The sequence below is a fragment of the Hoplias malabaricus genome, chromosome 9 (assembly GCF_029633855.1).
Source record: "Hoplias malabaricus isolate fHopMal1 chromosome 9, fHopMal1.hap1, whole genome shotgun sequence".
NCBI lineage: Eukaryota > Metazoa > Chordata > Actinopteri > Characiformes > Erythrinidae > Hoplias > Hoplias malabaricus.
The window spans coordinates 39,720,093-39,746,988 of record NC_089808.1 but is presented as its reverse complement, the minus strand read 5'-3'; the positions used below and the strand labels follow the sequence as shown (position 1 = coordinate 39,746,988).

Below are 26,896 nucleotides of genomic sequence, written 5' to 3'. Positions count from 1 at the left end.
ACTTCCAGTTCCACCTTAAATGCTGCAGTAGCCAGATGCGCTAGAATGCATTTGCTTCTCCATTTAAGGTGGAACTGAATATTCAGAGATTTTGACAAAGTACTAGTGCTGTTTTCTGCTTGTTATGAAGTAAACGGACTTAAACCAATGAAACTACATTAAACTAAGATAATACACTGGTGAATGTAGAGTTTAAAGGAGAAAATATTGACATTAGTGGGTTTCTTTGGTCGATTGCGCTGTCATGACCCTCCAACTGAAATCTCGTTTTCAAGGGGAATATAGTCCTCCACTTCTGCCCTAAGCCTCGTTCCCAACTAGAATTGAGACACCCCTACTGTAGGTGAAACGGAAGGGTAGGGCTAGGTGGTGAAACGGGATTCACCATAATGGTGTGTTCACACTTAAACCCAGTTGTGATTGTTCAAAGAATCTCTGGTGTGGTTCATTTGACGTCAGAACACAGTGTGAACACATGACGTCTAACGCCGGGTTCACGCTACACCATATTGCCCCTGATGTATCCAGTCTCTATGGAAAAAGACTATTTTTGCAAGGTGTCTCTGGGGTGTGTGTTGATTGTGTTGTGTGTGAGGAGTGTGTAGTCACTGTGTAGAGTGTGTTAATTGAAGTGTTTGTGCAGTGATTGTGTTGTGTGTGTAGGGTGTGCGTTGTGTTGTTTGCATAGTTTGCAGTGATAATGTTGTGTTTGTGAAGACAATATTGTCAGGTCAGAGGACCCGGGATCTCACTTAGTGATCACCAGTGCCTCACACACACTCCAACAGTTTCTGGACCAGTCACTGACTCCAAATGTATTAGTGTGAAAAGTGTTAAGAGCCACTGAGCGTGGCGACGAGCTACAGCCAGTGACAGCACAGAACACGGACAGAGGGGAAAGAAGTAGAGCTGTACTAGAACTGCACTGTCTCTGCTCTGGCTGTGTCTACTGTGGGTCCTTCGTAATTATTGCACAGTATTGTCTGCACTGGGGTTCTGTGCTGCACTCTGGTCCTGGAGGAATATGGTTTTGTTTCACTGGGTACTGGTACAGAGCTGAAATATGTTGAATAATAATATAGGTTATATCAGACGACATGTACATACACCCAGGCTTTTCAGTAACAGCTATGTTTTCATTGCAAATATATTTATTTACTTCAATTTACCTCAAAATCTCTCTGCAGAACACACAATTTCCGCTGCACACAGGTCCTTACCCATTGTTTCATGCTTAATCTCAATCTTTTATTTTTCATTGCCATCCAGCCTCAGTTCCTCAGTTACTTTGTTCATTCGTTCATATGTCCATCTGCCCATTCATCCATCCATTCATCTTCAGTGTAGTGGTTGGCCTGTTTGAAACCACTGGACACAAGGCAGGAACACACTCTGGACAGGGTGCCAGACCCTCACAGGAAACACACACTCACCCAGTCACTCAAACCAGTAGATGATTAGTGTGTGTTTGGGCTCTAGGAGGAAAGTGAAGCACCCAGAGGAAACCCATGCAGACACAGAGAGAACACACCACACTCCTCACAGACAGTCACCCGGAGGAAACCCACGCAGACACAGGGAGAACACACCACACTCCTCACAGACAGTCACCCGGAGGAAACCCACACAGACACAGGGAGAACACACCACACTCCTCACAGACAGTCACCCGGAGGAAACCCACGCAGACACAGAGAGAACACACCACACTCCTCACAGACAGTCACCCGATGAGTCCCAGTCGGGACCCCAAGACCCTGCAGGAGTTTTGCCCCTGTGTCACATTGCAGGTTCCATCAGTAATGAATATAGGACACCGACAGAACAAACAGATCATGCAACCATGTAAAAATACATTTAAATTCAATAATAATAAAACAGTTTAAAACAACAATACAGTTTAATAAGTAAATAAAGTAAAATAAAATGAAATAAAGCAAAGGAAATGAAAGGACAGGACAGAAAAGGAAAGGAAAGGACAGGAAATTAAAGCGGTGATCCTCTGCAGGTCGTGTTACATTGACATTTCGAAAGTGAACTCTCGTCTGTTGTTCAAACCGAGTGTTTGAATTGAGCTTTGTGTCTTGGTCCTGGTCCTGGACAGTGTCCCCCTCACGGCAGAGAGGAAGACTGACGTTGTTTCTTTACCGATTTGATTGAAAGACACTCAGAGAAGCTTTGTTTCCCTGCGCTGCAATTTTCTCTGTGTTTCCTCCGCTGCGCAATCTATTATTCGCCTGATAAACACTGCTCATCATTATCCTCAAAAGCTGCCTTTGGAAATAAGCCCTCAGAGACAGACTCTCTCTCTTTCACTCACACACACACACACACACACACACACACTCACACACACAAACACTGACTGTGTTTTGTTGGAAAACTTCATCCTCAAACTCCACTTCTGCCAGATCGAGTGACTCCATAATGAAGTGCAGGAAAACGACAGACGTATTAACCCAGTCATTTCTCAGAGGACGGAGAGGGGGGCTGTTTCTGGACGCTGCTGCTGCTGTTAGCTTTCAGTAAACAGACAGTTTGCCTCTGTGGCAATTGGGAACCTATCAGATTCAGTAGGCATAAGTTATTCATTCATTTATTCATTCATTCATTCATTCATTCTACTCCATTAACTTGAACTCCCCCTGTGGAACTTACAGCCACTGACTCAGGAGGGTGAACGCAATTACATGCTTCATTCGAGACTAGCACCAATCTCTACTCCTTTTCAAACTCTAACCTGACATCACTGGATGGTTCAACACGCTTGGAGGAGAATACTAACTATCAGCATCTGTTATCTCAGCCAACAGACGTCTGACACTGTTTATGTTTATGACACAGTGACCAGAAGCCAAATCTTGTCTTGTGTTACTTAAAAATAAAAATAAAAAAGCAGTATATTAGTGCTGTGTATTTAAATGTTTTAGTGTATTATTTGTATGATAAGGTTAACAAGTTCAAAGCCGGTGCAAAAGACTCCAGAGTTTTAACTCGTCATCAATTCATCATTCAACACCTGATAAAAGCAACGATTCTTTGGGAGTCGACTCCTCTTCACTATTCATCGCCCTGACAACCGCAACCAGACTGAGCATTTACCTGTTTTTATTCTCTTGTGATTTTCAAATCAGGATCACCACGTCATCTCAGCCTTTAATATTTTTATTTAATCTTCATTAATTAATAATAAGATCAAACATTACGTCATTCTTATTTTTCAAATTATTGTTTTGTCGTGGTTTCCAAAGGGTGGAAGTAATTAAAGAGACTTTCATTTTATTGCACTGACAGGAGAACACAGGCTAAAGAAATTGAGAGAACAGAAGCGAAAGACGGGTTACTGAACAGAACACTAAGAAGCTAAACACTAAAAGATACTCAAGCTGAAGTAAGAGACCTAAACAAGAAACACCCTACAGTGTCATCAGCAGTAAGAACCAGGAGAATAAACCTAAGAGGATACAGAGGAACAAAGAAGAAGAGACGTAAAACACCAACAACCAAGACAAAGACTAGAACATAGACATTAGCATAAAACCTACAGGAGAACAACAATGACTCAGACCACAAAGAAGGAACCAGAACATTTAGAAACCTAAAGAGACCCTAAATTCTATACTTATTATACTTATAGGACTTTGGTAATTATACTTATCCGTTTGAAGTATATGACATATGATTATATAGAAAGTATATATTCATTCATTATCTGTAACCCTTATCCAGTTCAGGGTCGCAGTGGGTCCAGGGCCTACCTGGAATCATTGGGCGCAAGGCGGGAATACACCCTGGAGGGGGCGCCAGTCCTTCACAGGGCAACACAGACACACACACACATTCACTCACACCTACGGACACTTTTGAGTTGCCAATCCACCTACCAACGTGTGTTTTTGGACCGTGGGAGGAAACCGGAGCACCCAGAGGAAACCCACGCATACACAGGGAGAACACACCACACTCCTCACAGACAGTCACTCGGAGCGGGAATCAAACCCACAACCTCCAGGCCCCTGGAGCTGTGTGACTGCGACACTACCTGCTTCAGTAATGATCTAGTACACTTTAGTGGTTCTAAAATAACATAACTAAAGTAAAAAAAAAAAGTTAAAAATAAGGAACACCTGTTTGAGTCATGTGATCGGAAGGGGCGTGGTTAGGAAAGGAACACCAGGGTCACGTGATATGATGGGGCGTGGCTAGGGAAACACTGGCATGAAAAGTAGAGAGGCACAAATCTAAACTGTACACCACAAGGACAAAGAGGGTTGGGTCAGAAACCCGACTGTTTTATTTAGTTCTCGTTGTGAAAAACAGGTTGTCGGTGAATGTTTTTCGTTAAGAAAATTAACACAGGCCTCCGGCTGCAGTCTCTTGGCTTGGTGCCTGTAGCCTCACACAGATCTCTAATGTCCAGAGCGCTAATGGAAAATGAACCTTAGGAAGGGGGAAGCAGGATGCAGCTTTTATCATCTGTAGTTGTTTTTTTCTCCTCTGTACGAGTGCGCTCTTAATGCCTTACGGATTAGCCTCCGTGGTGTGTTTGCTGCGAGCGAGTCCCCGGCTGGTGCTCGCTGCATTTCCTCCTGATTTGCCCTTTTTAAGCCTTGATTAGATTTTCTGGATCCTGCACTGCATGCTGCACTGGAGATGGCTCTTAATGGGAAAACTCAAGCTTGTTTGATTTTGTAATTTTACAGCTGTAGATACAACGTGAATCCCATGGTACAGTTCTGACGCCGTTCCGCTGTTCCCTGGTGGTCCCTGGTGGGATGAGAAAATCAAAGAAGCTGAACGACTAAAGTTACATCGCACCACTTCTTCTGTTTGGAAATGTGATTATGCAGTGATCCTCTACAGGTAAAGAGGTTTCCTCTGAGATGAAGGGTATTCATCGGCCTCTGTTCTCTGTTCCTCTGGGAAGGCTTGGGAACATTGCTGTGAAAACCTGATGGCAGCCACAGGAGTGTTAGTGAGGTCAGCCACTCTCCCAAAGGAAGTGGCTGGCGCTCCATCAGATCAGAGAAGAAAACAGTAGTTTAAAGCACTGTTTAAAAGTGTGTAGACACCTTTATCATCCATCTGTAGCTTCTATAACCTCCTACAGAAACCTGTAAATTACAAATGATGCTCTGAAGCAGCAGCACATGAGCTTAAGATCATTATTCTCAATGCTAAGTGCAGGCTACAATAGAATACAATAGAATATAATTTTTATTGTCATTGCAAAACAATGCAATTCTGTTCGAGCAGTCCTTCAGATGCAGAAAGTCTGTAATAAAAAATGATAAATAATACAAGAAAACAATGTAAAAACTGTAAATATACAGTAATAAAATACTCTAAGTGTATGAGTGTAGGGGGGAGGTTCAGTGTGGTAGGAGTGTAGTGTTCAGCAGTGAAACTGAACACTACAGTGGTAGAAGCTTCTCTGTGGTAGAAGCTGATATTCAGTCGTCTTGTGCGTGATTCCTGAAGGCAAGGGGGTGATAAAGCAGTGTCCAGGATGTGTGCTGTCTGTAGTAGTGCTCTTGACCCTCCTGATGCAGCAGGTCTGGTAAATATCCTCCAGTCCGAGGAGCTGGGTACTGGTGGTCCTCTCAGCAGTCTTGATGATGCGCTGGAGAGCTTTCCTGTTCTCTGCAGTACCGCCAGAGAACCATACTGAGATGTAGTATGTGACCACTGACTCATTGGCTGACCTGTAGAAGATCACCTGCAGCTGTTGTGGAAGTCTCACCCTCTTCAAGCACCTCAAGAAGTAAAGTCTCTGGAGTCCTTTCTTGACCGTCGCAGTGGTACCAATGGTCCAGGTCAGGTCAGTGATGTTGATGCAGAGGTACTTGAAGCTCTGCACGATGTTCACTCTCTCATCATTGATGGGGATAGGGTAATGGACAGAGGGCTTCTCTTTCCTTCTGAAGTCCAGGACCATCTCCTTTGTCGAGTATCAGGTTGTTCTCGCAGCTCCAGCTACAACAAACTCTCAACATCTCTCCTGAAGGCTCCATCGTTAGACTTGATCCTGCCACAATGGTGTCATCTGCAAACTTCTTGACGGTGTTGGCCTCATGAATAGGTTTGCAGTCCAGCGTTTAGAGGGAGAACAGGAAGGGGCTCAACACACAGCCCTGTGGTACACCGGTGTACAGACCTGTCTCCCCAGGAGCACGGGCTGTGGTCGGCTGGTGAAGAAGCTGAGTACTCAGCCCCCAAGTGTGTGTTGAGGCCCTGGAGGTCAAGTTTAGTGACCAGTTGGTAGAGGAGGGGGGGCCGATGTTAAAGCAGAACTATAATTCATGAACAGCATCTGCGCATAACTGTCTTGTTGGTCTAAGTGTGTCATGGCAGTGCGGAGGGCCAGAGACACTGTGTCCTCAACCTATTTGGCCTATAGGCAAACTGGTACTGGTCCAGGGAAGGCGGGATGCTGTTCTTTAAGTGTCCCAGGACAAGGTGCTTAAAGCACTTCTTCACCACTGGTGTCCAGGCCACTGGTTGTCATTAAGAGACCTGATAGCTGATTGTTCTGGCACAAGGATGATAGTTGCAGAGTTGAGGCATGTGGCCACAGAGGCCTGCTGCAGGGAGATGTTAAACAGATGCTTCAAGACCCAACCTGGTACTCCGTCAGGTCCGGTGGCCTTGTTGAGGTTGACCTTCTGCAAAGGCCGTCTTAGCTCAGTACCAGTTGTGAGGGACCTGGTCGTGCCCGTCTATTGTGGAGGCTGCCTTCACAATCAAACCGGGCGAAGCACCAGTTCAGGTCATTGGGGAGGGATGAGCTTTGTGCCCGTGTGAAGCTGGTGTAGCTGCTCTTGAAATTTGTGATTGTTTGTTTGTGATTTGTTTGTTTTAAAGCCTTGATACATATGTCAGGAGTCTGAGCTGTTGAAGTATTCCTTAATATGCTTTTTTGCTTTGCTTCCCTGATGGCTTTCCTCAGTTTTGACCTTGCTGTCCGCTAGTCCTCTGCATCACCTGCATGGAAAGTAACATCCTGGGCCCTCAGCCACCTAATCACTGCACCATTCATCTATGGCTTATGGTTGGGGAGTGTCCGTACTGTCTTCTGTGTGGTGACATTGTTCATACAGAAGGCGATAAAGTCCAGTACGGGTGAGGTGTAGATGCTGAGGTCTGTGTGGTTGCTGTGGGTGGCAGTTTGTTTGAAAATGTCCCAGTCAGTCTCCTCAAAGCAGTTCTGTAGCCTTTCCATGGCTCCCTCTGGTCAAACCGTTATGATGCAAACTGTTGGCTTTGTCTTTGCAATGAGGAGTCTGTATGCAGGGGTTAGGTGTAGACTGATGTGATCGGACAAGCCTAGGTGGGAGGGGGTGCACTTTGTAGTCTTTTTTTGATATTGCAGTACACCTGGTCTAGAATGAACAAACAAAAATCAACAAACTGATCAAATCTCTGCAGCTGGTGGATAGTGTTGTGCAGATTATCCAGTGCTAGCCTAGTATTTGCCCGTGGTGGTATATAAACAGCAGAGAAACACCTCTGCAGATAAAATCGTCTGCATTTCACTGTTATAAACTCCTGGAGCACAGAACGTGTCAGCGGAGATGCACCATGCGTCACTTTTCACTCATCCTTTGTCCTTACAGGACTCTGCTGTTCGGTCAACTCTGAATACAGTCCGGCCTGCTAGCTCAGTAGCAGCACCGGGATTGTTCATATTCAGCCAGGTTTTAGTGAAAAGGAAGCACAGCTGCTAATCCTGTTTGAGTGAAGCCTCAGTCTGAGTTTATTGATCTTATTGACCATGGACTGTGCCTTTGCTACAAACAGGCTGGGCAAGGCTGGTCTGTCCAGTGAGCTACTTAGCCTAGCATGGGTGCCAGCCTGTTTACCCCACTTTTGCTTCCTCTCCCTTCTCCGCCTACACCGCTTGCTGTTCCGGCTTATGATCCAGTCCGGCACCCATGTGCGGAGCATCTCCTCCGGAATATCAAATGGTGTAGGTGGAAAATGGTTTATATTTAACGTGACAAATAACACAATAAAACAGCAACTAACGCGAGAGTGCAGAGGCACTGTGACTGTGCCTGCCGCCATCCTGAATACCAGATAGTTAGAGGGCTACAAAGACCCCCAGGATCAGGCTAAATTCGCTGGAGCGAAGGAGTCCCATCCTGTATCATTTTGGATGAGTTGCAGTGGTGTTTATGATCCACAACCGATCCTCCAACATCGGTCTCTGTCTTTTTTAATGTCCCCATGACTGAATGCCATCAAATCCTCACAACACCTGGTGTAAATCCTGCTCAGGAGAATTAACTTGTGTAGTGCAAGGATGACAGACTTCTGAGCAGGTCTCCACAAGTAGACGGACACGTGGCCTGTGGCCCAGTCTGTGAAGGCCAGTACTAGGGCAATGCAGATGTTGCCCTCCAGCTGTTGCAGGCACAGTGAGCCCCCTGGTGGTGCTGGGTATTTTTTGCTGGAGAGGGAGGCTGGGAGGATTATCCTTTGCTCCAGGCCCTTGGCCGTGTTGATGGAGGAGAGAAGATTATTTATCCGCAGAGCTGCAGGCCTGAGGGAGGTGAGACAGTTGCCCCCTCAGCCCCTCCACCTGATCGTCAGCAGGAACACCATCCCTACAAATTAGCCCTTAAACGCGCCTCATTAGTAACGTCTACGCCGTTTAGGTCTTTAATTACACTCAGGCAGTTAAAAGCATGGCTCCGGGCCCTTCGGCAGTGAGAGGATTTTTCTGCCCTGAAACAAACAGGCTGTTTGGGCAAGACTGGGCTGTGTTGGGTGGAGTGTTTGTCATCTCATTTGAGCCAGACAGCTCAAGAGTTCTGGGTTAAACTCTTAGTCTCTGTCTGTGAGGAGTGTGGTGTGTTCTCCCTGTGTCTGTGTGGGTTTCCTCCGGGTGACTGTCTGTGAGGAGTGTGGTGTGTTCTCCCTGTGTCTGAGTGGGTTTCCTCCGGGTGCTCCGGTTTCTTCCCATGCTCCAAAAACACACGTTGGTAGGTGGATTGGTGACTCACAAGTGTCTGTGACTGTGTGTCGCCCTGTGAGGGACTGGTACCCCCTCCAGGGTGTATTCCTGCCTTGCGCCCAGTGATTCCGGGTAGGCTCTGGGCCCACCAGAACTGGATGGGTGGTTACAGATAACGACTGAATGAATGAATGAACTTATGTCTAACGAGTTAACAAACAAACACAGATGAAAGGCTCGGTGTTAACCAACATTTTCATTCTTAAATCTGGGTTATTCTGTAATATTTTTTTTTCTTTTTTTCCCCTGTAATTTGGTGCAGGATGTCCATGGAGCACAGAGTGGTGGCCACAAAATAGGTTGAGCACAGGGTCTGTGATACACCCAGGCCACTAGGTGTCAGTATAACTGCTGTTTCACAATGTGAAGTATAATCACCAGAGAAAATGTGGTCTAATAATAGAGCTTTAAAACTGAACGACGTGGTCTTATTTGTACTGTTAGAGGAATTAAAATCCAGGAATGAAGCCAAAAACAAAGTTAAAATGCATGTGTGATAAACTAATCCGGAATAATCCACTCAGTAAAAATCTGACCCCAGGCGAGAGGGCTGCGGAGATTAAACGAAAGTCAAACACACAGAAGAAACTGTTAAAGAAGAGCAGTTAGTTGAGATTAACCTCGACTTTAATACGCATCTGTGCCAATTATTCTCTTCACGCTGTCGGAGATACTGTACTCAAAAATGGCCGCCCCATGTGGGGGACCCCCGCTATGGATCAGTAATCTTCATAGGAATGTCCCACATACTCAGACCTGATCTAAGGTCAGCGTATCCCATGTGTCTGTTAAACCGCTCCGCTGAGATGGTGGAGGTATTTGGGAAGTGTGTTCTGACCCATTCAGGCAGGTGTGAATAAAACAATATTGGGTTTATCCAGTTCAGGGCAGCGGTGGGTCCAGAGCCTACATGGAAGCCCACGCAGACACAGGGAGAACACACCACACTCCTCACAGTCAGTCACCCGGAGGAAACCCACCCAGACACAGGGAGAACACACCACACTCCTCACAGACAGTCACCCGGAGGAAACCCATGCAAACACAGGGAGAACACACCACACTCATCACAGTCAGTCACCCGGAGGAAACCCACACCGACACAGGGAGGACACACCACACTCCTCACAGACACTCACCCGGAGGAAACCCACACTGACACAGGAAGAACACACCACACTCCCCACAGTCAGTCACCCGGAGGAAACCCACGCAGACACAGGGAGAACACACCACACTCCTCACAGTCAGTCACCCGGAGGAAACCCACGCAGACACAGGGAGAACACACAACACTCCTCACAGTCAGTCACCCGGAGGAAACCCACACCGACACAGGGAGGACACACCACACTCCTCACAGACAGTCACCCGGAGGAAACCCACGCAGACACAGAGAGAACACACCACACTCCTCACAGACAGTCACCCAGAGGAAACCCACGCAGACACAGGGAGAACACACCACAATGGCATTTTAGGGAAAAATTTTGAGAATGTAGTTTCTCTGTGTGTCCCCCCCAACACCTCTCATTACTAGAGCATCACTCACTGAAAGGTGTGGGTATGAATTATCCAAAAACATTAGATATTATTCATTTTAAACACATTATTTCCTGGTGTTTAATCACAAAAACAAACCTGGCCAATCAAAAGAATGTGTTATAAATGTTATAAAGTGTAGAAAACACTGTGTATAGAGAACATCCACAGTTTCCCTGTTATTAAAAACTGACATCAAAATTTAATGAGAAAACCCCACAGCAGCCCTAAAAATCACAGTGTCTGATCCACAGGGAGTAATGGGCATGTGTTTTATTGCAGCAGTTTGGAGTCGGGTAGTTCACTATAGCAGTATAATACTAATATAATAGACATTAACAACAGTGACACTTCGTTCTCAAAATATTACTACTTTATTGTTGAAATTTTGTATTTTATTTAATTTTGTTAAGTAAGTGTCCCTGTAATACTGCTATATCTATGTCTATACTGTATTTATTTATTTGTGTGTTGTTGTGTGTTTATTTTACTAACTCGGCTCAAAAACATGGTTGGCGTAACTGGTACTGCATTAGCCTGGTTTAAATCGTATCTTTCTGGTAGGCAGCAGTTTGTTTCAATGGGAAGTTTTCGATCTGACACATGCTCCTTGTCACATGGTGTCCCCCAGGGCTCTGTTCTTGGGCCCCTGCTTTTTATTTTGTACATCCTTCCTCTTGGTGACATCATTAGACATCATGGGCTGCAGTTTCACTGTTTTGCTGATGATGTCCAGATATACATTTGTACAAAACCTTCCCACAGCTTGCCACCTAGTGCCTTGCTGGAATGCTTAACTGATGTGAGGGCTTGGATGATCGAGAACTTCCTGAGCTTAAATAATAAAAAATCTGAAGCCATCATAATTGCTTCTCCTGCAACAGTCAGGAGGCTTAGTGACACTACTGTTTGTATCCCTGGTTTTGTTGTCTCTACTTCAACACTAGTGAGAAATCTTGGAGTAATGTTTGATTCTACATTATCGTTTGACTCACATATTAACAACACATGTAGGACAGCCTTTTACCATCTTAAAAATATCTCTAGGATTCGCCCTTTTCTCTCTCTCACTGCTGCCGAGACCATTGTCCATGCATTTGTCACTTCCAGACTCGACTACTGCAATGCTCTGTTGTGTGGCCTCCCTGCTCGAGCTTTGAGTAGGTTGCAGTATGTCCAGAACTCTGCTGCTAGGGTGCTGACCCATACAAGATCTTGGGAGCATATTACTACAGTCCTAAGTCGTCTTCATTGGCTTCCAGTGAAGTATCGAATACAGTACAAATTGCTTGTGTTGGTGTTTAAATCCTTGCACGACCTTGCCCCTTCTTACCTAAGTAGTCTACTGAAACCATACTCTCCAGTGCGTACTCTTCGGTCCTCAAGCCTCCATTTGCTTGAGGTCCCACATTTTAAGCTAAGCACCTCTGGAAATAGAGCATTTTGTGTTGCGGGTCCAAAGCTGTGGAATAGTCTTCCCGATGAACTGCGAGCTTGTTCATCTGTAGATGTTTTTAAAATCAGACTAAAAACTCATCTTTTTAAACTAGCATATGGATGATACTATGTATATGTCTCTATGGTCATTTTATGTTTGTATGTGCATTTACCTTTTATTGACTTTCTTCTTTTTTTTTTAACTTTTTTTATTTTCATTTTTATTTTTATTTTAATTTTTATTTTATTTTATTTTATTTATTTTTTTTTTTTTTTTTTTTTTTTTTTTTTTATTCTTTATTTTTATTATCTATTGTACAGTGTCCTTGGGTCACTTGAAAGGCGCTTTCAAATAAAATTTATTATTATTATTATTATTATTATTATTGTGTATTTATACTTTTTAAGAAATCTTAATGATCCAGTCACCACTTGAATTCAAAAGTAGAACAATTTTAATAAAGTTAACGTTAATTGTTTCCTGCTTAAAAATCCCGCACCTCATTCCTAAAACGCTCACTGCTCTGTGTTTGATTCATGTGTGGCAGGGATCTCACACACACACACACCCCTGGGGTTGCTTGAGGACACATTAGCCATGGATGTTGAGAGACAAGAAAGTTCAGTATCTTCACTCCACACAATACCATTTTTCCCTCTGGTCCTGGGGATCCAGGCAGTGACTTTCTAGTCCCAAGTCCACTTCTCTTTCCCTTTGGGACCCCGTGGGACCACGGAGCCGCTGGTTTCTTTGCACTTTATATAAAACACATCAAAACAGTTCGGAATCACTTTCATAAATGATAATAATAATAAAAAAGTCTCTGTTCCTCACTCCTGATTTTAAATCGCCGTTCCCTCTCGAGACAGACAAGCGGGTCAGCTGAAATGAGCTGCTGCCGGAGGTAATTGGGCCTTGCACGGCCATGTGGCGTGGGCACGGCGGCACTGGAGCGATGGGTCGGCTGCCACCCTCCCAGCTGCTGCCTGGGCAGTTTGGTGCCACGGTCAGTGTGTATTTGTCACTGTGTCAGCACTCCTCCTGCCTCGCAGGTCCCGGCATTCATCTTCCTCTTCATCTTTAGGCCCCAACTCATTCATCATAGGCCAGAGGGCTCCATCAATTATTCCAGCGGGAGAGAGGAGCGCGGAGAAGGGGAAAGGAGGCGAGGCTTTGAAAGGCAAATACATCTTGATTTAATTGGAAAGAAGGTAGGAAGCCCCCCAGTCTCCTGCTGGGGTGAAGGGAGGGGCGGGTGGGGGAGGGGATCGTCCCACAGTTCAGAGCTGCTTTTAATCAGTGCCTGACTTTACACCGCAGACAATGATCTTTTAGTGAGTGAAGTATTTTACATCTACTCCACATTTCTGAAACCTCCTCGTCCTGAGGGTGCTGCAGCAGACGAGGACCAATCAGAATTGATAGTCGGTGGGTACAAGAAACAATGCGCATAGAATTTAAAGAGGACATATTATGGAAAAAAAAAAGGTTATTTAGAGCATGTTCACTTTAATGTGGGGATCTGGAGCCCACCAACCCATACACTGTGAAACAAGACACACCGTCAGTTTTCTGTGGGCAACCTAAAAGTAAAATAAAATTCTGAGGATGTTTCTTCACCATTCTTTACCCCAGTGTCTTTAAATGGCTATATAAAAAAAACAAAGTGTCTGGGTCCGGTGCTAGGCTTTCTCTCTCTCTCTCTCTCTCTCTCTGCTCACGGCAGAGAAACGCCATCTGGAGGTTTTTAGACACCAAAGAGATTCCACGTGTCTAAAGCATGAACCGTGATGAAGATGTTGCTCTATTCCTGCTCCATAGGGGGGTAATATTGACCTATATTTGCTCTTTTGGGTCACTTAACATGGAACTGACCCTAAATTCAAGAGATGGTTAACTGCATGAAAGTAAACACGGAGCGAAGGTACTACAAAACTTAGCTGTGGTAATTCAAACAAGGAAGATACGAGATGCGTAGCACCTGAAACTACGAATACTGGAAGCCTGTGCTAGCATTTCTCCTGCGGTGTTGCTATCAGTGTGTGAAGAGTGGGAGAAGAGGGTTGCATTGAAAATCCAACACAACGGGCAGCACTTTGAACACATTTCTTACTCATTTTTTAAACTCATGAAAGAATAAAGTTACATTAAAACAAAGCACACCATTGTTTTTCTTGTGAAAATCCTAGTGAGTTTGATGTGTCACATGACCTTCTTCCCATTGAAAAAACAAAAGTTGGATCCAAAATGGCCGACTTCAAAATGGCCGCCATGGTCACCACTAATCTTGAAAAGTTTCCTCCCTCCCATATACTAATGTGCCACAAACAGGAAGTTAATATCACCAACCATTCCCATTTTATTAAAGTGTATCCATATAAATGGCCCACCCTGTGTGTATATATACACTTCAGACACCGTCAAACAAAAATCGTTATTTTCCTCAACCACTTCCTTCCACATTAAAAGACCCTGAGCTTCTAAATGATAATAAACCAGAGAGAACTGAGTTTCCCCACAATTGTAGATGTTCCCTTAAGTCAAAAATTTCGTTCTGATCCTGCTCTGCTTCTGACGTCAAGTGCAGAGACAATGGCTCAAGTTAGAATGGCCCCGCCCCCTCGTCTGAGTCTGTCCAATCACAGCGCTGGAACCGCGTTCATGTGAGAGCGCAAAGATGAGGTTAAATGCAGCAAAACAGACACAATGAGCGCTGTTTACACAGGGGGAGGACGCTGCTGTGGGGTTTGGACCAAAGCAGGTCTCAGACGTTTCATTAAGAAACAGAACTGTGTTCCACTGTGTGGAGTAAATCACTCTGACAAAAAGAAACATTCTCTGTTTTGCCTAGATTTGGAAAATGTCATTGTCTGCAGTGGGGGTTAATATCACTGGACACTGTCTCTCGTGCTGGGACATGGGGGATGTCACTGATTGTCATGAAAGGATGGAGGGAGCTGGGGGAGTGGAGAGAAACAGCTGACAATGGGGTTTTTTTTCTGCCACTTCCAGAGAATTAAGTGGCAATCTGCTGAATGCAACTGTTGAAAGGGAAGTGGAAGTGACAAAGCCAGGATTATAATAATCCCCCGAACTCAGCTGGGCTTGAGCCAGGCTCTGTGCGTCTGATCTCCAGCCAGAATCCTCCTGTAATCTTATAGATTGGAGCTACTGTATCGATCCCCTTCTAGTGATTTCCGAATGATCGTATATTACTCGGACAGGGCCGGGGAAATAACTCGGTGTGGTGTGCTGTGACGTTTGCGTACCTGTAACTTTTATAAGCCCTTGACTTTTACAACTCCAGATAACTGCTCTCGAAGAGGACACTTGTAAATGTCTTAGATGTAGGTCTGACTGCAGTATTAAATTGTAGCAAACTTTGATGCCTTGGGCTCTTCTCTTCAGAACACAAGCAGTAGGTCACATCTGAAAACAGCCCCAAAAAAGTTCACTGTACGGCTGACACTGTCTTTCTGAAATGGGAAGGGTTGTTCATAGACAGGTTGTCTTCTTTGCTACAGTAACAGTTTCTGTGCTGAGATTTGGAAAAGGTGCAGAGCAGAGCATCCAATTTCATGCTTTCCTACCAAGATTATACAGATTGACATCTGTCTCCACAATGAATGTACCTTAAAGGTGATGACATCTTCCTCTCCCCCCTCGTCTCCACAGTGGAACATAGTTCTGTTTCTTTATGAAGTGTCTGTGACCTGCTTTAGTCCAAACCCCACGAGCCCCACAGCAGTGTTCTCCCCCTGTGTAAACAGCCCTGTTCAGAACGCACCTGTTCCTTTAAATGATAATGAGCCGCTCTCTGTTCACCCCGACCCCGAGCGCACAGCAGTGAGGAGCGAGGAGCAGAAGCTCTGGTTTTTAGCCGTTTTCGCTCTGTTCTCTTTCTTCTTTATTCTCCGCACTCGTTCTTTCTTCTTTGCTGAGTTTAACCTCGTATTTGCGCTCTCACATAAATGAGGATCCAGCGCTGTGATTGGTCAGACTCAGATGAGGGGGTGGGGTCATTCTAAAGTCTCTGCACATGATGTCAGAAGCAGAGCAGAATCAGAACGACACGTATTATCCCATGCTTTTTGTATTAGGTTGCACACAGAAAACTGACTGGATGGTCTTGTTTCACAGTGTGTGGGTTCGTGGGCTACACACATTAATGTAAATATGGACTGAATGTGGGGGGGTTTCATAATGTGTCCATTTTAAAGCTGAATTTACTGACGTTAAATAATACAAACTTTTCAGCATGTAGTTTTTGTTAACTTTAACATTTCCTGTGTGTGTGTGTGTGTGTGTGTGTGCTCATGTCTACTTGTGTTCTTGTGTCTGATTTTTCTCAGCCCTAATGGCTGGCTGCTCTTAGGTCTGGTTTTATCTCTGTGGTATCTGCTGATAACAGACAAAAACAGATGAAAACAGACGAAAAGCGTCCAGCGTCTGTGCGTTAGTGTCTTTCAGACACAGGCCATGACGAAAACATCGGTCCCTCATTATCAGATCAGACGCTGACCATAACTAAGAAGTAAATGTCAGTTCAATACTGAGACGCAGACAAAAGAAGTCAAGACCTCAGTGTCTGTAAACACACAGTTAAGTGAGATGTTTTCACTCTGTACCACACTCACAAACACATTTTACTGTTAGAGTGAACAGACTCTGTCTAAACACAGAAAGAGACTTGTCACTTTTACCCCATAAAAGAAGCTAAGAATATTTATTGGTTTGTTGTTGTTGTTGTTGTTTGGGACTGAACACAGCTCCGTCATCAGTTCAGACAGATCCGTAGAGTTTGTTCCTTCCTTGTTGCAGCGTCCTGCTCTCGCTGGATTCTTTCGTCGGCCACCGATCCAAGGAGCGTTTGAACCTCTTCAAAAGACCACGGCGTCATTTTACGAGCTGCCGTCGTGAGTCGGATAAAAACAAACGTGATCTCTGCTGCAGCTGGAGATTTTACAGATGGAGAGTTGGTGCTGGTCGTCTGCGTTGCGTGGCGTAGAGTGACGACTCTCTCTGGACAATCTGGACAAACTTTGAATTGAATTGAATTGAGAATTGCCCCACCACCTCATCTGAGTCTGTCCAATCACTGCGCTGGACCTGCATTTATGCGAGAGCCCAAATATGAGGTTAAATGCAGCAAAACAGAAACAATGAGCACTGAGTAAAAACTGAGAAAAGAAGAATGGAGAAGAAAGAGAACAGAGTGAAAACGGCTAAAAACCAGAGCTTCTGCTCCTCGCTCCTCACTGCTGTGCGCTCGGGGTCGGGGTGAACAGCGAGCGGCTCGTTATCATTTAAAGGAACAGGTGCTGTTTACACAGGGGGAGAACACTGCTGTGGGGCTTGGACCAAAGCAGAACTCAGACATTATGTTAAGAAACAGAACTGTTTTCCACTGTGGAGACCAGGGAGAATGCATGAGATTAAGAAGGAAACAGACCTCCAGGAAGCAGTTCAGAGATCTTACAATGAGGAATATTAGATTTATTGATGTTAGGCCTGGACTGGAGATGATTTTACTCACTAAGAGGTCGTTTTCAGCCGTGTAGGTGTGATATCTATTGGCAGTGGGTCAGTCATAACTGGGAAGCCCTGTAATAAAAGCCATTGATCTTTGGGTATTGTGGTGCTCAGTTCCTTTGGGGGTTTTGCTGCCACTCAGTGACACTCGGTTACTTCAGCGACAGCAGCATACAGACAGGAGGAGAGATCTATATTTTATTAGCTTCAGCTGTAATTGGGACTGTGAGGGGGGTCACACCTTCAGGGGATCCTTCTCTCTCAGTTTTCCAGCAGCAGCTGGTGGCATCTATTTCATAATAAAAGCTGTATTTTATCTATATCCTCCTCAGTATCCCATATTATCCCTTTATTAACACTTTATTACTATCCCTTGTTATAAATCATGTGTTCATAACATTTTATTAATGCAGTTATGGGGTGTGGTGTGGCACTAACTACCTTGTGATGCCGGATATTTATAATTATGCCTGTCACTTTCAGCATCTACCTATAAGAACACAGACATCTACAGTCTACAGTCTTCTAATGAGCACATTATATTGCATTATGGACTTTCATTTAGAGTCATACACTCATGTTTTATTGGGTGTCATAATGCAAGTGTAAGGACTGCAGACATTTCCATTTATAGTAGCATTAAGCTGACACTTCTCTCTGTCACCTTGTTCATGGCAGAGTCCAGAGACCACTGAGCTAAGACCCTCCGAGATGCAGGAGTCAGTGCTGAACCCTGAGGAGAGAAACACAACATTACCCTTAAGTGCCACAAAAAAAATCACTGATTCCTGAGAAAAAGAAATACAATGTAGTTCAAGTCCATTCTGTAAGAGTGGGATTAATGATCAATAAATATCAGTGAACACAGTGAGGAAGACAGTGAGGGACAGTGAGAAACACTGAAGGACTCTGCGGTTCAGACAGTGGGAGACAGTGCGGTTTGGACAGTTAGAGACAGTGCAGTTCAGACAGTGAGGGACAGTGCAGTTCAGACAGTGAGGGACCATTCAGTTTGGACAGTGAGAGACAGTTAGAGACAGTGCAGTTTGGACAGTGAGAGACAGTGCAGTTCAGACAGTAAGAGACAGTTCAGTTTGGACTGTGAGAGACAGTTCAGTTTGGACTGTGAGAGACAGTTAGAGACAATACAGTTTGGACAGTGAGAGACAGTGCAGTTCAGACACTGAGGGACACTGCAGTTCTGACAGTGAGAGACCATTCAGTTTGCACAGTGAGAGACAGTGCGGTTCAGACAGTGAGAGACAGTGCGCTTTGGACAGTTAGAGACTGTGCGGTTCAGACAGTGAGACAGTGCAGTTCAGACAGTGAGAGACAGTGCGCTTAGGGCAGTTAGAGACAGTGCAGTTCAGACAGTGAGGGACAGTGCAGTTCGGACAGTGAGAGACACTGCAGTTCTGACAGTAAGAGACAGTGCAGTTTGGACAGTGAGAGTCAGTGCAGTTCAGACAGTGAGAGACCGTTCAGTTTGGACAGTGAGAGACGGTTAGAGACAATGCTGTTTGGACAGTGAGAGTCAGTGCATTTCAGACAGTGAGAGACCGTTCAGTTTGGACAGTGAGAGACGGTTAGAGACAATGCTGTTTGGACAGTGAGAGACAGTGCAGCTCTGACAGTAAGAGAGAGTGCAGTTTGAACAGTGAGAGACAGAGCAGTTCAGACAGTGAGAGACAGTGCAGTTCAGACACTGAGGGACAGTGCAGTTTGGACAGTAAGAGACCATTCCGTTTGGACAGTGAGAGACAGTTAGAGACAATGCAGTTTGGACAGTGAGAGACAGTGCAGTTCAGACAGTGAGAGACCGTTTAGTTTGGACAGTGAGAGACAGTTAGAGACAATGCAGTTTGGACAGTGAGAGACAGTGCAGTTCAGACACTGAGGGACACAGCAGTTCTGACAGTGAGAGAACGTTCAGTTTGGACAGTGAGAGACAGTGCAGTTCAGACACTGAGGGACACTGCAGTTTTGACAGTAAGAGAACGTTCAGTTTGGACAGTGAGAGACAGTGCAGTTCAGACAGTGAGAGACAGTGCAGTTCAGACACTGAGAGACAGAGCAGTTTGGACAGTGAGAGACAGTGCAGTTCAGACACTGAGGGACACTGCAGTTCAGACAGTGAGAGACCATTCAGTTTGGACAGTTAGAGACAGTGCATTTCAGACAGTGAGAGACAGTGCAGTTTGGACAGTGCAGTTCAGACACTGAGGGACACTGCAGTTCTGACAGTGAGAGACCGTTCAGTTTAGACAGTTAGAGCCAGTGCAGTTCAGACAGTGAGAGACAGAGCAGTTTGGGCAGTGAGAGACAGTGTAGTTTAGACAGTGAGAGACAGTGAGATACCGTGCAGTTTTGACAGTGAAAGACAGTGCAGTTTGAACAGTGATAGACCATGCAGTTTAGACAGTGAGAGACCGTGAGATACCATGCAGTTTTGACAGTGAAAGACCATGCAGTTTAGACAGTGAGAGACAGTGAGATACCGTGCAGTTTTGACATTGAGAGACAGTGTTTGAACAGTGAGAGACAGTCGTCTCAAATAATTTCATTCATCCTTCCTCCACCTATCTTTTGGATATCTGTATTTAAAATCTTAATATTTCCATAACATCATCAGTACATGCTTCTGTTCATTGTGTGCGAGCATTTGGCCACATTCACATTTTAATTCGATCCCTGGACCTTTTATGTGTGTGTGTGTGTGTTTAGGATTTAAATATAGAACTACTTTAATCCAGCGCTGAATGGAAACCTAATCACACGCTGCTTTAATTGTCCGCTGGTTTCCGTATGTTTTTGAGGGCATAAAGAGCTTATTCTTTAACAGAAGTGAAGTGTGCAGTAATTTGTGGAGCATTGTCGGAGTGCAGACCGTCCGCTGCTTTCCCAGACCTCTGCTCCACCAGTGGTTGGGCAGAAAAACAGAAAGTGCTACGTTGTTTCCAGGGCAATTAGAGTTCCTGGTTGTGTGTAGTGTGTGAGCCTGTGCTACAAACAGAGTTGAAAAGCATAATTAATACCTTAATAAACAAGCCCAGTGTGACGCACTGCCTCACCACCACACCACAGAGTCTTGTCTGCACTAATGGTCTTTAATGGATGAAGAGTCTTATTGCATTAAGTAAATGAAGACACCAAAGACAGATCTACAAACTGCACAGGACAGAAAGCAGAAAGGCTTTTTAACCTTAAAGCAGTATAAAGTCAGATATATCCAGTACTTTCTGTTTTAAAATTGATATCGGCAACAGTGTTAAATGCTCCAGTGTTTAGGAATAAAAACAGCTTATGGAAACAGTCCAGTCCTTTAACAAGGTGTGGTGTGATTAGACACTGGGACTTGCCACAAGAGCATGTAAAAATGCTTCCCCCCTCTGCCCTATAGAAAGGCTCTCAGTGAAGTATCTCTTGGTGAAAGATGGTTGGCTGCTAGACATTCCTTTACAACACACTTGAAGGCATTTTGAGAAGGGGCACATTACTGGACTGAGAGAAGCAGGATGGTCATTTTGGTGAACTGTCACCATGAAGGCCATCCTGACCAAGTTGTTAGGAGGTGTTGGGAGCTCTGTACCGAACCGTATCATCTTTAGAGACAAATCCAAGTATCTTTTTCGGATCCAACAATGATCAGGTTTGACAATGGATGCTTTGGGGTGAGCAACACACAACCCCCTGCTAGTGCGATGCTCTGTGTAATGATCACAAATGACAAAGGCTTCCCAGGAAGGTCTCAGTCAGACTGTGACACCTCCTTGTCTTTGGGTTGAGGATTTATGGGATCATCTGGGACGGCAAGCTTTTGCAACCTAAGAGGATGCAGGATCTACAGTCCCAGCTGCCTACAGTCACCGCTGTGGGCAAATGTGATGCCATAGAGAACCTGTATCTCTCCATGTCTGACTGTACCTCATAACATATCCAGACTAGAGGCAGCCCAACAGGGAACTAGAGCCTCCTTCAGTTTTCCCCAATAAGCACTTCCTTCCAAGAGCTACTTAATTTGTTGTTTTTTTTTTGTTTGTTTGTTTTTGGTCCTGACCATTGAAGAACAGGGTGCAATGGGGATAAGGGAAACCGCAGGGCTACAGTCTAATTGTAGAACTATTAAGTGCCCCTGTTGTGGTGCTGATAAAAGGCCAGTGTGTGTAGACACAAGGTAGGTGTTCCTAATCCAGTGATCATTCAGTGTGTAAAACTATAAGATTCATAAGGCATAAACATCACATGTTAGGTCTTTGTAACTTCCCAAACTTGATTAATCTCTGCTTTCTGTTTCCTGCAGTGTTTCACACTGTGGCGACCCATTCATACGACCCATCTGGACGGTCTGCATTGTCCAGCACAATGTTTACTAGACAGCAGCATTGAGAAAACACCCAGTAGCAGAATAAGAGCAGCCTTCCCCAGCCCTGACACAAAGGATGCATTTAAATTCACTTTTTGTAGCGCCTCTCTGTGGTAATCACGTTTGGGGTTTAATTTATTCTCTGACACTGATTAATTGCCAGTCCATTTCCTGCTGTAAACGTCAATTAATTAGTCCAGGACATTAGAAGTGATAATTAATACAGTGGGGGCCTCGGCATGGGTCCCGAAGTCGTTGAGGGTGGCCCTGGTGGTGCCTGTCACTGTGTCGAGCTCCAGCAGCTCTGGAGTCCGCAGAGATCAGAAAGAACCGGATGAGACGGAAAGAACCGCAGCGGATTCCCAGCTTTGCGCTTGGATATCCGCTCAGACAACAGGAATCCGCACTTTTCTGGGGCTCCGGTCAACAGCAGACACTCGTTGATCACTGGCTCGGCTGTGACTGGCACTGATTCATTCTGCTGCCTCAGAGTCCCTTTCCCAAAGTCCCTCTCAATTAAAACGGCAGCATATGGACCAGCGAGCGTCCAGGCTCCGAGGTACTGACCTCTGGGAGAGCTGCACACACTGACACCTCCCTCCGTTCGCATGAAAACTGTGTCACCTTGGATTTAAAGCATCGTCTCCTTGTCCGCTCGCGAGAAAGGCGGGGATTTATTTCCCGGCTGTGTGCTGGAGTGTCACCCTGAAATATGTCCAGCGTTATCGCGTGTGTTTGCAGGTCTTTGTCCGGCACACTCGGGCCTTTGGGTTTGTCGACTCCAAGGGCAGCATCCATAATACTCCGACCTGGCCCATAATGACTCGGTGTCAGAGAACAGCCACCTTAAAACAATCACCCAGCCTCCTGGGCCAGTGAATGTGTTAACCCTGAGTAATCACTTCATAATGAGTTTGTGGTGTGTGTTCTTCTGGATCAGCGATGCTAATGGAGTGTAGCTTGGCAGCAATATTGAGGAAAAGGAGATATCCTTGGCTTTCTAAAGAGAAACAAAAAACAAGCTGAAGCTCTGTTATTAACAACGTCTTCATGTAGAGTGATGATCTGTTACTAATCAAAGCCACAGCTCAGTCGCCGTAGAAAAAAAAATGTTCATGTTTACACCTCCATCAGAGTAAATGAATCAAGGCCAAGGCAAATAAAACGTGTCTATATTTGATATTAAATAGCCGTTTAACAGAAGAATGATAGCCATGTAAACACCAGAATCTATTTCTGAGCGTAATCTGTGTGTATTCGCATCGTGGCTGAATTTTAGAAAAAAAAATACCTTGAAAATGAAACCTAAACCAGACTAGTCTTAAAAATATTTATAAATAAATCAAATCTAATGGTAGTTAACATCGTAAATGTCATTATTAATCAGTTATCGTTCACACTTGGTATTAATGTGTGTCTGGGGTCATTGTTCAGTAACGACTGCCAACCACAGCCGTTCACACCTGCATTTAAATGTGTCTCCTGTGAAACTTGTGAACGGATTTCTCAATAAGTCTGGAATTTTTTGTTCCAAGAAACATAATAAATGTTTATAATAAATGAATGTGTAATGTTTGAATGATTAAAAAATGAATGATAAGTCTTGGTGTAAATATTTGGGGTAAAAACAGGTTTTCACATTTATTTATTTATTTAATTGTGTGTGTGTGTGTGTTATAACTGTAATTAAAAGTTCAAACACTCTCCATCAGGGAAAAGCGCTGCAGAAGCATGTGATTGATTTAAAGAAGGAGAAGTGTATATACTTCATTTTTAGGTTATTTTTATGATTATTAATATTTAATAAAAGTGACATTTTCAGTAATATGCACTGGTAAAATAACAATGAGTGGGAAAGTGTTTTAAATTTTAAACTGCAGTTCTACACCACACATAAACACCTATGTACATTTAAGGAGAGTAGCTCTGTGTAATCAAAATATAAATAATTTTAATGGCTGTGACCTTCCTGATACAATCTACACTATTCATAAAGTTTATGGACACATTTCCAGCATGTTTTCAGGGAGTTCCTGAAGAAAGATGGAGATGCCAATATGCCATTAACACAGAATGAATACAGAAATCAGACACTCGGTTAATAGCAGTGAGACCTTTTGTTTCTTGATTAAACATGGTCTGAATTTGGAAAAGGTAAAACATGCCAGTGTTCCGAGCCAGCCAACGTTCATTCTCCTCCTCCCTCACTCTTATCTCCTTCCCGAGGATGAGCCTTCCTTCTCCACAGCGTTACTGTTAGTCTTGCTTTAGATTAGTGAACAGGAGTCAGGGCTAAGTCCCAGTCCTCTGTCATTTTCCCTCCAGTCCTCCATCCCTCAGCTCATCCAAGAGTGAAATCGAACATGGGCTACAGCTGTTAATGGGGTTTCATGAGCCATACCATGGCGGCTACCAGCAGTTGTCACCATAAATCTTCGAACGAGAGGGAGCCTAAATGGACGGATCGGGTGATGGCATGACTTATGGGTTGTTGACAATGTGAGGGCATTGATTTGATATTCAGGGTTCAGTCGAGCCGACTGTGTGTGTGTTTGTGCGTGTTGCCGCCTGCCAACACATCTGCAAGGCGCTTCGTTTTAAAGGACGTCCTTTGATTTGCCTCTCCAGCTGGACTTGGAGCGAGGTTCAGGCTTCGGGCCCTCGGTCTCTGGCCTACACGGCTGTGCCTCCTTTGTTAGCAGTGCCACCACCCAAGGCAAGCGGCCGACCGGCGGGCTCTGCCACAGCGAGCCTCTGAAGTCGTGTTTGTGATGTGGAGCTGGCTCATATTAATCATTCTGTCAGACAACGAGAGCGCAGAACCCGAGGGGTGAAGCGGAGACGGGCCCTCTGAAAGCCGGTGGATTTTTTAGCTGAGGAAAGACGACCAGGGCCAGTGTACTGTGCGTCGGGAGCCTGTTATTAATTCTAGCGGTGACACCTACTGCGCTCTAGCGGGGGCAGCCACAGCTTTCCTCTTTAGATGGATCTAAGTGAGAGGCACTCAAGGTGAGGATACTGCACCAACAGCGCATTTAGGACCTTATTTATCAAATATGTGCAGCGTGTCAGGGGGCTCTCAGGCTGAGAGTACAGGAGTGCAGGCTCTAGGACGGTGCCTTCAGGTTGCCTCCTAATTAAACACATCTCTTGTCCAGTTTGTCAGCGTCTGATGTCTTTTTTAAAGGTCAGTTTCACCGCCAAAACATAGCAACTCAAGATACAGACGTCGCTGAATCAACCATTTAGAGTGGTTTGGTTATAAATTAAATATAAATTAGTTCACGAACCAGAAATGTTTCTTCCCAACCAAAGAAGAGTCTGTTCTTCAGCGAAAAACCATGACAAACTGTCGAGCTAAAGAAGCTCCAGAAAGAGCGCAGAGTCTCAAAATGTTGCAGTGAAGCAGGACGCAGTCATTTACAGCATGTTATAAATAAATAAAAGGAAATGAAACAGAATAATGGTGTGTGTTTTCTGGCACAGCTTAACATAAGGGTGCATTGGCTCTATTTCCCTGCTGTTCACAAGCTTTGCCGGAAGACTCAGAACTCGGTAACATTTCTACTTTGATCTGAACACACTGTACACATTGGATAATCCCTGACTATGTCCTGACTGATGTATCTTTGTTTCCCATCAAAACTAATGGAAATACAGCTGGTTCACTGAAGAGGACCAGGGTTCCATAAGTCAGGAACAGAACCGGTTCAAGTTCTGTGTCCCAGTGGCAGGTGTAGTTTGAAACCAGTAATTTAGAATCATTTAAAAGTAAAATCATTTTGAAATCTGATGTCTAGTTCTTTCTGCAAGCCTCAAACAAAGGAAAATCTCCAAAGACACTGTTGTTTTTGGACAGAAAGTGAGTTGGCTGTATTTATGCTGAAAACATGACGACCCCTGGTTCCTATCACCGACGCTGTAAAGCGATCTGAGTCTCGACAGTGAACCATTTTACACCAAACATACCAGCTGTCTACTCAGGGACCGCACACAGAAATGTTGAAGAAATCAGTGCCATTTTTGTTATAATGATAGAAATCAGAAGCAGAAGCTCTGGTTTTTAGCCGTTTTTGCTCTGTTCTCTTTCTTCTCCGTTTTTACTCAATTTACTCGTTGTGTCTGTCTTGCTGAGTTTAACCTCGACTTTGTGCTCTCACATAAACACAGGTCCAGTGCTGTGATTGTGATTGGACAGACTCTGATGACTTAGTGGGCAATTCTAAAGTCGCTGCACTTACTGTAACCCTAATCAGGATGATGCCTTTAAAGAAAATGAATGGATTAATGGAGTGTTACTGGATGTTCTTTCTCTCTGTAAGTAGTTCTTTGTCCTGACATGTAGGATTAATAACACATCATTAATAAATACCACCATGTGAGTTTGTCCTTACTGTCACTGATCAAGCTGAAAACCCTTGGAGTCATTACGTTGTCCTACAAGTCCAGATTGCAGATGAGTTCCTTCGCTATTTTTAAAATCCCAGTGCCCATGTTGAGCAGATCCCTCACTGGCGTCGGTGTGTGGAATGATTGAAGCATGGTCTCACACCTAGAGGTCCACTGTAATGTTGAAGGGAATGGGTTTGTGTTTCTGGGCTGTTTTTGGGGGGAGACGTCAGCTCGCGTTTGCGAGGCTATAAACTCAGATCTGAGCTTGTGGAGGGTCCTCCTCGTGCGTGTTCTACATGACGCCGGAGTTAAATTGATGCATGGCTGCGCTCTCTCACGTTTGGCGGCGTGGATGACAGCCGGTCGCTATAGGAGACGAGATGATGGATCACCTCCAGCTGCTGATGCGAGGGGCTCTGGAGCTGGAAGCAGAGCTCATCTGTTATGGAGATCCAGATGATGGACGACCCCAGACGCTATGTTTTCCATTTACACAAATTTGTAACACCACATCCACCATTAATATCTTGTTATCCTCAATGGTCAATCATTTTTCCGGGAATCACAGCTCTCTGCTGGCTGGCCTGTCACTCCACGGTCAATAAATCGG

General features: G+C 44.7%; 1 protein-coding gene across 4 annotated transcripts in view; it reads left to right on the top strand.

Annotated features, from left to right (window-relative positions):
- Positions 1-26,896, top strand: part of astn1 (astrotactin 1) — a 411,265-nt gene that overhangs the window by 253,701 nt on the left and 130,668 nt on the right. The gene's annotated exons all lie outside the window — the stretch shown is intronic.